We start from the raw sequence: 9,573 nt of genomic DNA on the forward strand, positions 1-9,573 counted from the left end.
CTGAACATCTGGGAACAAACATAAATCTTTATAGGTCACACTTACTTGACCCCCTAGCCCCCTCATATTTCGGAATGATTGTTCTAAGCTTTTGACCTTTCTGATCATCTCCTCCTGCTCAGGATTTTTGGGTGGCTCTCGGTTTCTGCCATGAGATCAAGATGAGGGGTGTAAGAATATGGTTCGGGAATTTTGAAGGTGGGTTTGGGAGGATAATACTGGTTGTTGTGAGTCTGGAACAGAGGTTCACTGGAAGACCGGTGTAATGTAGCAGGTGGCGGTGCCACAAAAATAGGAGTGACTGGTGGAGGCGGGTATGGGACCTGTTTGGGTGGAGGAGTTTGTGATGTATGGGAAGTGGTGCCATGGCATTGTTGGTAGAGAGGAAAATCTGGAGATGAGTTCACAGTAGGAGGTTTCTGAGGTTGAGCCAATGGTGGGATATAAGCGGGGTTGGCGGGATAGACTGGCAGTGTATGCCCCTTCGCCCAGGCTTGGTACATTTCAGCCATCTGTTGCTTTAGTTTATACATTTCCTCCCTCATTTCATTAACGTCCAACTCTTCCACTTCTTTCGATGGGTCGACAATACTTGTTTCCGGTTCCTGGTTGGCCATATTCATCCTGTCTTTCGATCGGGTGTTGTATGAGTGAGTTGCCAGAATGCCAATCAACTAACCACCTATCTGAACTTAATGCATCAACAATAACCTTGTTAGCGGCTAGGTTTTTAACAATTTGGTAATCGCACATTTGGGGAATGAATGCACCTAAGCAGTTAACCGTTTCTATCATGCACTTGTTCGGCTGCTTGTGTCATCCCGGCTTGGCCATTTTGCAACTTTCTTTCTTTTTCTTTTCTTTGTTCTTTCTTTCTTTCTTTATCCTCTCATTGCCATCGTTTTTTCCTCTTATTTCTCTTATTTTTCTTTTCTTTCTCTTCCTCTCTCTTGTTTCTCCCCTCTTTTCCCTTTTTTGTCTTTTTCTTTTTCTCTCTTTTGGTTATGGTCGAATCCTATGGAGATTGTCTACGTATCATGACCCCGCATGAATCAGACCGAGCGTAGTTCTGGAAGGTAAGTATGAAAGTAAATAAAACATTTTTTGGGGATTTTCAGTTTTTATAAAAACAGATGCTTCGATTACAAAGACTCAATACTAATAAATTCCAAAAGACTAACAGACTCTGACACAATGCCCAAATACAGACTCCGAAAATAAGCTATCATACTCCAAAGAAATACAGACTCACAAATAGAAAGAAAATACAAACCCAACATGACTTACAGACTCTTGACAGAAAAGGAAATACAGACTCAAACGAAAAATCACGAGTACATCAATGCTCCTGGTACCCGCGGGCGTCATTCGGTCTCGCCATGGTTATGTGCAAGATACCTTTGAAGTCGGTCCAAGTCGCTCATTATTTATTTAACAAAGGTCATCACTGCTGCAAAGAATGTAGTGCGAGTCATATCCTCACAGATGTGGCACTTCATAACGATGTAGTCAGCGATGTTTCTAATTCTCTCTCTTATGACGCCCTTTTCTTGTAACAAACGCCCAATCTGCTGGGCCCTGGCCTCCAAAGTTTGCTCAGCCGCATGATTTTGCTCCTGAAGTTGTTGCAAATCTATTTCTAATTGCGCCAATGCTGCATAACAATGTTCCCTTTCAACTTTGAAGTCTTTTGCCTGCTTGATCATTTTGTTTTCTGTGGCGATGACCCTTTTCTTTAACCCTGCGACCTCATCATCGTACCTTTCTCTCAACTGCTAAACTAGGCATACTCGTTCATCTGCATTTTTAGCCAATTGTTTTTGAGCTTTGGCTAGTTCACTTTCTGCTTTGTTCAAATCGAAACTATAGTCACTCACTTTCTGCCTTAGGTTAGCTATGAGCTTTTCATCTCTGTCACTTCGGACTGGATTTTCTGCCGCTACTTTCAGTTTCTGAATTTGAGCTCGAAGGGCCTCATTTTCGTTGGCTAGCTTTTTCTTTTCTCCTTCATCCACCGCCACTTGCAAGCTATTCTCGAATTGAAGTTCTGTGACTTGCTTTTCCAACTTGCTTATGGTAGCCCTGTACTCATTTTCTTTGGTCAGTCAGTCCCATTGCACTTAACCTCCGTCGGTGAATTGCTGGACATGGGGTCTCTTTGCGGGCCTGTTAGGATCATGTTGAACTCGGGATCTTTTACCATACCAAGCAGTATAACTGGGCTCCATCTCGCCTCTGGATAGGTCTCGTACTTGAGTGTTAGGCCCTAAGAATCTGCACTGATGCCAAAACCGACGCACTTTCTCTTCTGGGAAGGCATCTTTTGGCATTAACTCAATGACTTGCCGACTCAAATCTTCATCGTGTGGGATGGCCTGGTATCGGCCTAACTGGCTTAAGACTCTGTGCGGAGCATAAGGCTGGATACTCCGAAGACCTATCAACAGCAAAAAACACACCTCAGCCGACATATAGATTACTTCGTCGACTGAAAGCCAACCAAATGTCCATTCGATCTTATTTGCGGTCAAAGATCTCAAATGAGCATGCCATGCTTCCGTACCATCTGGAAACTCATAACCCTCTACTCGCTTTTCATGTTTTTCAATGCACTCGAGGCCAGTCATACCGCAATTCAAGTATCCAGGACGGTGGCAAAGGTGTTCCTCCATCCATATTTGTAATAGCATATTGCACCCTTCAAAGAACTTTGCTCCCTCTCGACAACAAGTAAGAGCTCGGTACATTTCTACCAAGATCAGCGGCACTATAGTCCTATTTGCCTTTTTCATCATAAAGTCGGCTATCCCTACTAGCCCCATTTCTATGTTCCCGTCTTTTCTCGGGCAAACCAAAATACCCAAGAAAGACACTATGAAAGCTAATCCTCTTCGAGCTTCCCACTTGTCTTGATTTCCAGCGTGAGTAAGACCAGTATCTGGTGTTTCGAAGCCACTGGGATTCCCGTATCGTCGATACAGAAAGTAGAAGGTACAAAATCCTTTGGCCAAATTTTCATCTCGGATGTCCCGACTGATGCTTAACAAGTCCAAAAATTTGTGAGGGGTCACTGCTCTCGGTGCTACCAGGTATTGACTTCTGAGATTCCCTTCGAAACCGGCATAGCTTGCTATCCCTTCCAACGTAGGAGTTAACTCGAAATCCGCAAAGTGGAATACATTATGTGCTGGGTACCAAAATGGTATCAAGGCCTCAATCACGTCTTTTCTGGGATTAACCTTCAAGAGCCCAATAAGACCGCCCAATGCTTTTGTCACAACTTTTCTGCTGTCGTCCCCCAAATCATGTCACCACATATGTAGCAAAAAAGGGATCTCTTCATGGACTGAGAAAGGTTCATTTTGATTTGTGCTCATCCTGCACATTTATTAAGGTGATTTTAATTAAAAAGGAAACCATGACTCGTTTTGACTTTAAGAGAAATGACCATTTTTACAATTTTCACAAAACATCCGGCCTTGCCAACACGGCCTTTCAGCACTTTGGAAATGAAGATTTCAAGGTTGTGTCGGCTACCAGCCAAAACATTTAAAAGTGATCAAAAGTGGTTGTTCTTGCAAAAACAGCCTTCCAGCGCCCTTTAGGGACATTCGGCTATTTCTGACAAGAATGACATCACCCTAATTATTTCCAAATTAAAGTAAAATTTTGGGCTTTCAGGCCATTTTTTGCAGAAAGGAAGTTGGACCCGATGGGGGTTGCCTACGTATCTCACACTCTGTGAGAATCAAACTGGCGTAGTTCGGGCAAATAAAACGAACTATTTTAAAAATAAGAGTCTCTTTTTTTCATTTCATGGGCAAATAAAACTATTTTTGAAAACAACAACCATTTTTTTTTCAAAACCCCATTTTCTTTTTCTTTTTTATGTTCTCGAAAATTCGGCAGAGTTTCGACACTATTTGGACATTTTTTTTTCCAGAACAGGCGATTAACTCTCTTTAACCCTCATACTGTTATTTCTCTTTCCTCAACTTTTCCCAATATTCATAAGTCGGTCAGCATGCAAGTCCGAAGCAAATAAATGCATAAGTAGCAAGTAGGATGTATCAGGATGGTCTTTGTGTTACGGGTGCACCTGTCCTAGACAGACCCAACCCCTGTGTTGAGTCTCCAAAGTCAAAATGCACATGATGTAGACAAACGTTTCTACTAGGGATCCGTCATGAGGTATTGTTATACTAGGTTTAAACCTGGATTTATCTGTTCTAGACCTGGCTTACCCGAGCGGACAACTCGAGCCGAGGGGGGGCAGCATACCGGGAATACAGAGGCTTCACCGACTTTGCAACTTATCCGAACCTCGTTCTAAATTTGGAATATGACTCTAATAAAAAAGAAGTCACACGAAGTTCACAATTCTTCATGATTTAGAAGACTCAGAGAGAAGAGGGATTTCGCAACAGTTTATATACAGTTCACAGAATATCAACGCGGTAAAAGCAATCAATTAGCACATTAGGCCCAAATCATGTAACAAAATTAGATAATGGATAAATCCCACTATAACAATTACTCTAAGCTCGAATTCTTGAACCCTGAACCAGAGATTCTGGGTTCTTATCTCCAGCAGAATCGCCAGAGCTGTCACACCTCCTTTTTTACACTACACCTCCGGAAAGGGTAGTAAAGGAGTTTTTCCAATTAAAAGACAATCGAAACGGGATTATTTTATTTACAAATTCAGAGTCGCCACTTGGGAGATTTATGATGTCCCAAGTCACCGGTTCCGTTCCCGAATCGAGGAAAAGATTGACTCTGTTTTACAGTCCGCGAACCAAAAATCCGAGTAAGGAATTCTGTTAACCCGGGAGAAGGTGTTAGGCATTCCCGAGTTCCATGATTCTAGCACGGTCGCTTAACTGTTATATTCGGCTTAATTATATGATTTTAGGACATTTTGAACCTAGGTGCAAATTTTACTTTTAAACTGCTTTTATTTAATTTTAAAACAAGATTGAACGTCGTTTAAAACATATCTTTGGATCGCAATACATGAAATGCACCCGCAATACGGAACACATTTTATTCAACATTTTAGGATTTGGATTTGGGTCACATGAAATGCGCACCCGAGTTTTATGCACCCACGTTGTCAACTTTGCGAGGGCCATGAAAATCTGCTAAATGACATATCTCGATTCTCTAAAGGATCAAAATAAAGTAAGCGAAGGCCATAGATTATTCGTATTATCTGATATGTGTTAACTCAATTCTAACTTCAAAGATGTTCGAACTGCTTTTTGAGGCTAGGAATTATAGCCCTCGTCGACACGGCGCAATCCAATCTAATTAATGGGCTTGATCAGTTAGAACTAAATGTGATTACAGATTTTATGGGTGCTGATTAGATAATGCATCGCATAAAAAACTGAATCACCACAAAGGTTTGGAGGACCAACAAAGAGAAGATCCGTCTCAAGAGAGACCCTCAGAACTGGGCCTCAAAATGGCTCAAACATGGAGCCTTAAGGACCTCACATTGACTCCTCACCACAACACTTTGAGATAGTAAAGGAATTCTAAATAAGTCATTCACGAGACTAAAGCCCATGCAACCAAACTGGGTAGTTCGTTCTTAACTCGCCATTAGCCAACCAAAAGACATTGAATACTGATTTGAACAGTTGTGAACTCAATTAAAAAAATCAGTAGAGGCAAATCGAATTCAAAAGCTTCAAACTCGCCGCAATTTGAATGACCACCATATTCTGCCCAGAAATTATCCTATATACTAACTTCGATTCATTCAACACTTATTTAAGCAATTACCACCTGGAATTATAGAACTTCAATACTGACCAAGTGAATGTGATGTCCCATTTCATACAGGGAAAGGAGATATATGAATCAAATTTGTTTGCACAGTAGGGGTTCTAAGCTTATATAACATTCAAACAGACTTGGACCTGAGGTCCATTTCCTTACATCAGTTTATTTACACAAGTAGGATCCAAACACTGTTATAATGTTAACACTTAAATATTTCAGCCAAATTACTTTGGGCTACTAGCCTTAACCAACAGTTCAACATAGCGGAACTTTAAATTTATATAAAATAAATAGTTCAAGTTCACATAGTTATAAAAATTGGCACAATTACACCAGTAGTCAGTACTTAAGCTTCAATTTGAATCCAGATTTTCATACAGCTTATTCAGAACTCCATTCCACTACAGTTGAGGATATACCTGGAATTCGAAAACAAAGAACAGCAAGGAAGGATCAGCAACAGAACAGTAACAAGAGCAGTGTGTCAGCAACAAGATCGACCCAGAAATGCTCAGGAGAAGAAAAACCACTTTGAACCAAATTAGAATCCACAACAGCAACACCCAAAGCTCAAAATCAGGATACAACTAAAATCTGGGCCCAAGCCCTTGGATGACAACAAAAACTCAACTCACTTAGCTGTTTGAGAATTCTATTAAAGTGAGGATCTGAAGAATTTCAGTGATTTTTAATGGAACAGTAGACCCATTTTTAGCTGCCTGCGTTTTCTGATATTTTTTAGCTCCTAAAAAATCCTCCCCTTCTAAGGCAAGTAAGAGTGCCTTTATAGGCAAGTCAATAGGGCAGACCCCAGGTTCCAGTTTGCACTTCTAATCCTTCCCTTAACTTATTTTTTTGCCAATTGAACCCTCATTTTCTGACTTGCTCCCCAAGTTCAAACACCCTAAATCTGAAATTTCCTTAGAAACCCCCACTAGAAACTTCTGTAATCAATTACTAAAAGATTCCCCCACCTAAACTACCCAAATTACTCCTTAATGACCCTGTTATTACCCTTCGAAATATGGGTCAAGTTGACCCAACTAAATGTGATATGGGTCTGTGAATCCAAATTGAATCCCCACTTGGGCTCTTGCCCTTCAGAGCCCTATTCAATTTAAGCAAAATTCTCACATTTAAAAAACTGACCAAAATTCCCAAAAGAAGAAATCCGGAAACCTTTTAAAATGCAATCAAACAAAGACGAAGGCGAATGAATTAATTAGCTTAAATGCAAAGTGAGAAATTGAAATGAATTAATTAGCTTAAATACAAAGCGAGAAATTGACTGAGTTATAAGCCTAATTAACTAGTGATTTAAACACACAAAAAAACAAACCAGAACATTAGCCATGCTTAACCAACTAAAGAGGTCGAAGAAACAGATTTCACAAAAGAAGAAAGAAAGAAGAAAAGGAAAATGCAATAATGAACAGAAGAACAAGTTTGCACTCAGAAAGCGAATCGAATTTTCAGCCAGATTTTTATAAGGAAACTAGGCTTTAAAGGAACGGGGAGGAAAATAACACGATGAGGGAAAGAAAACACAAAAAGGAAAGAAACTTACCAAGTCAAACTTCAAAACCAGACGGAGGCAACGGACCCAGCAAAACTAATGTCGGTCAACTGTTCTTTGTTAAGAACAAGCTGAACCACACCAGTCCTGTTGAGTCCAAACTTCAAAACTCAAAGAATCGTCACCCTAGGACCATGCATGCTACCAAATCCCGTAACAGATGACTTTTGGATTTTCAGGGTTCACTTTCGATCTAAGATTCGAGAAAATTGGGCAACATTCGAGGGAAACTGATATGAGATTTGGAAAGAGGGGAGTGAGGAGGCTATAGGGTGTGATTTTGGTGGCGTTTGGAGGTGGCGCCGCCACCGGAGGCCGGGGATTTGGGGGCGGCTTAGCTAGGGTTTCGGGGTGTTCTGAGAGGGGTGTTGGAATGATGAAATGGGGGGGGGGGCGTTAGGACATATATATATATATCAAGTAAGGGCTCAGTTGCGGACCGTTTGATCAACTGAGATCAACGGTCCAGATCAACAAGGATAAAATGGCGTCGTTTGACTTAGTTGGGGGAATAGACCGGGTTGGACTCGGATCTGGGCCGGATGTGGGGCGATTTGAACGGGTAATGGGTGTTTGGTTTTGGACTTGGGGAGTTAGAATTAGAGAAGGCCCAAAATCTGACTTCCTCTTTTGTTATTTCTTTTCTTTTTATTTTTTTCAATTTTTCCTTTAATTCCTTTTAAATAAAATTTAAAATTAAAAATAAAACCTGAATTCATTCCTAATCAAATTGTCTGATCAAATTGAATTAATTAATTCTAAATAATAATTACCACCACTAATTAGATGCCAAATTAAAGAAAAACTACAAAAATTCGAAAAATTGAAATTAAAGTGCCAAAATAAACTATTTTTGTGATTTTTCATTTATAAAATAACTAATTTGCCAATTAATCCTAAAATGTAAAATTAAATCCTAAATGCAAATGCAACATATTTTTGTATTTTTCATTAATTAAATGAAATGAAATGCACAGACAAATTGCAAACAATTATCAGAAAATGCAGCAAAATCCACAAAATTTGCAAATAATGAAAAGAAGTTATTTTGTATTGAATTTTATGGGAGTAATTCGTATAGGGCAAAAATCACGTGCTCACAGACATGACCCTTGATAGAAAGGTATAGAGGCTGAGGATTAGGGTAGTAGAATAGATAGTCTAGAGTGTTCATAACAGTAGTATTGGCACGCAGTTTCGCTTTCTGTGGGCAGTAGGTTTTTATGACTAACCGTTGTTTTCTTTCATTGTTGATTACCTTATTATCTTGTTGTTTTTATTCAGCTTTTATATGGCTTTTTAGTACTGTCCCTTCTTGTCTATATTTTCATTAATGTGGTGCTTATGCTTTCCTAAGCCGAGGGTCTATTGGAAACAGCTTCACTATCCACACAAGGCAAGGGTAAGGTCTGCGTACGCACTACTCTCCCCAGGCCCCACGATGTGGGATTAGACTGGGTATGTTGTTGTTGTTGTTATTGTTGTTGTTCCTAATAATAATTTTGATATTAACAACAAAAACTCAAAAAAATGTTTACACAATTGAGAATGAAAGAAAATAAAGGATTTATAATATATATTCCATGCACGTAATATAAAAATAATTATTTAAAATAAAGGTACTTTTATAATATGCATTATATATTCTTGAAAATTATGCTCAATTTTATTATTATTCCGACATTATATATGCTAGAAAACTCATGTTATTTTTTACTTTTATTTTGTAGACAAAATTTATTTATTCTATAGGTAAGTCCATAATATCAAATACCAATTTTAGAGGATAAAATAGGTATTTGACAATTAAAAGTTTGGGAAATCTGGTTGAGTGAGCTTTTGAGTGCTATAGATATATAGCCTGTTTGGCCAAGCTTCTCCAATCCTAGAACCACCTTTTTTTTTAAAGCTGAAATGTTAAGCAGTTTTGGAGAAGCAGAAAAAGTAACTTCTCTCCAAAAGCACTTCTGAGAAAAATACACTTAGAAACAGCTTTTAAAAGCTTGGTCAAACACTAATTGCTGCTCAGAAGTGCTTTTCAAATTAATTAGCGAAACATAAATTACTTCGCACCAAAAGTACTTTTGAGAAAAGCATTTTTGAGAAAAAATACTTCTCAAAATAAGCTAATTTTTGCAGTTTGGCAAACAGACTAATAGTTAAGTGACTTTTCTGTTACAAACAAAAGAAAGATGACTTTACTT

This window comes from Nicotiana tabacum, chromosome 1 (assembly GCF_000715075.1).
Source record: "Nicotiana tabacum cultivar K326 chromosome 1, ASM71507v2, whole genome shotgun sequence".
NCBI classification, from domain to species: Eukaryota; Viridiplantae; Streptophyta; class Magnoliopsida; order Solanales; family Solanaceae; genus Nicotiana; species Nicotiana tabacum.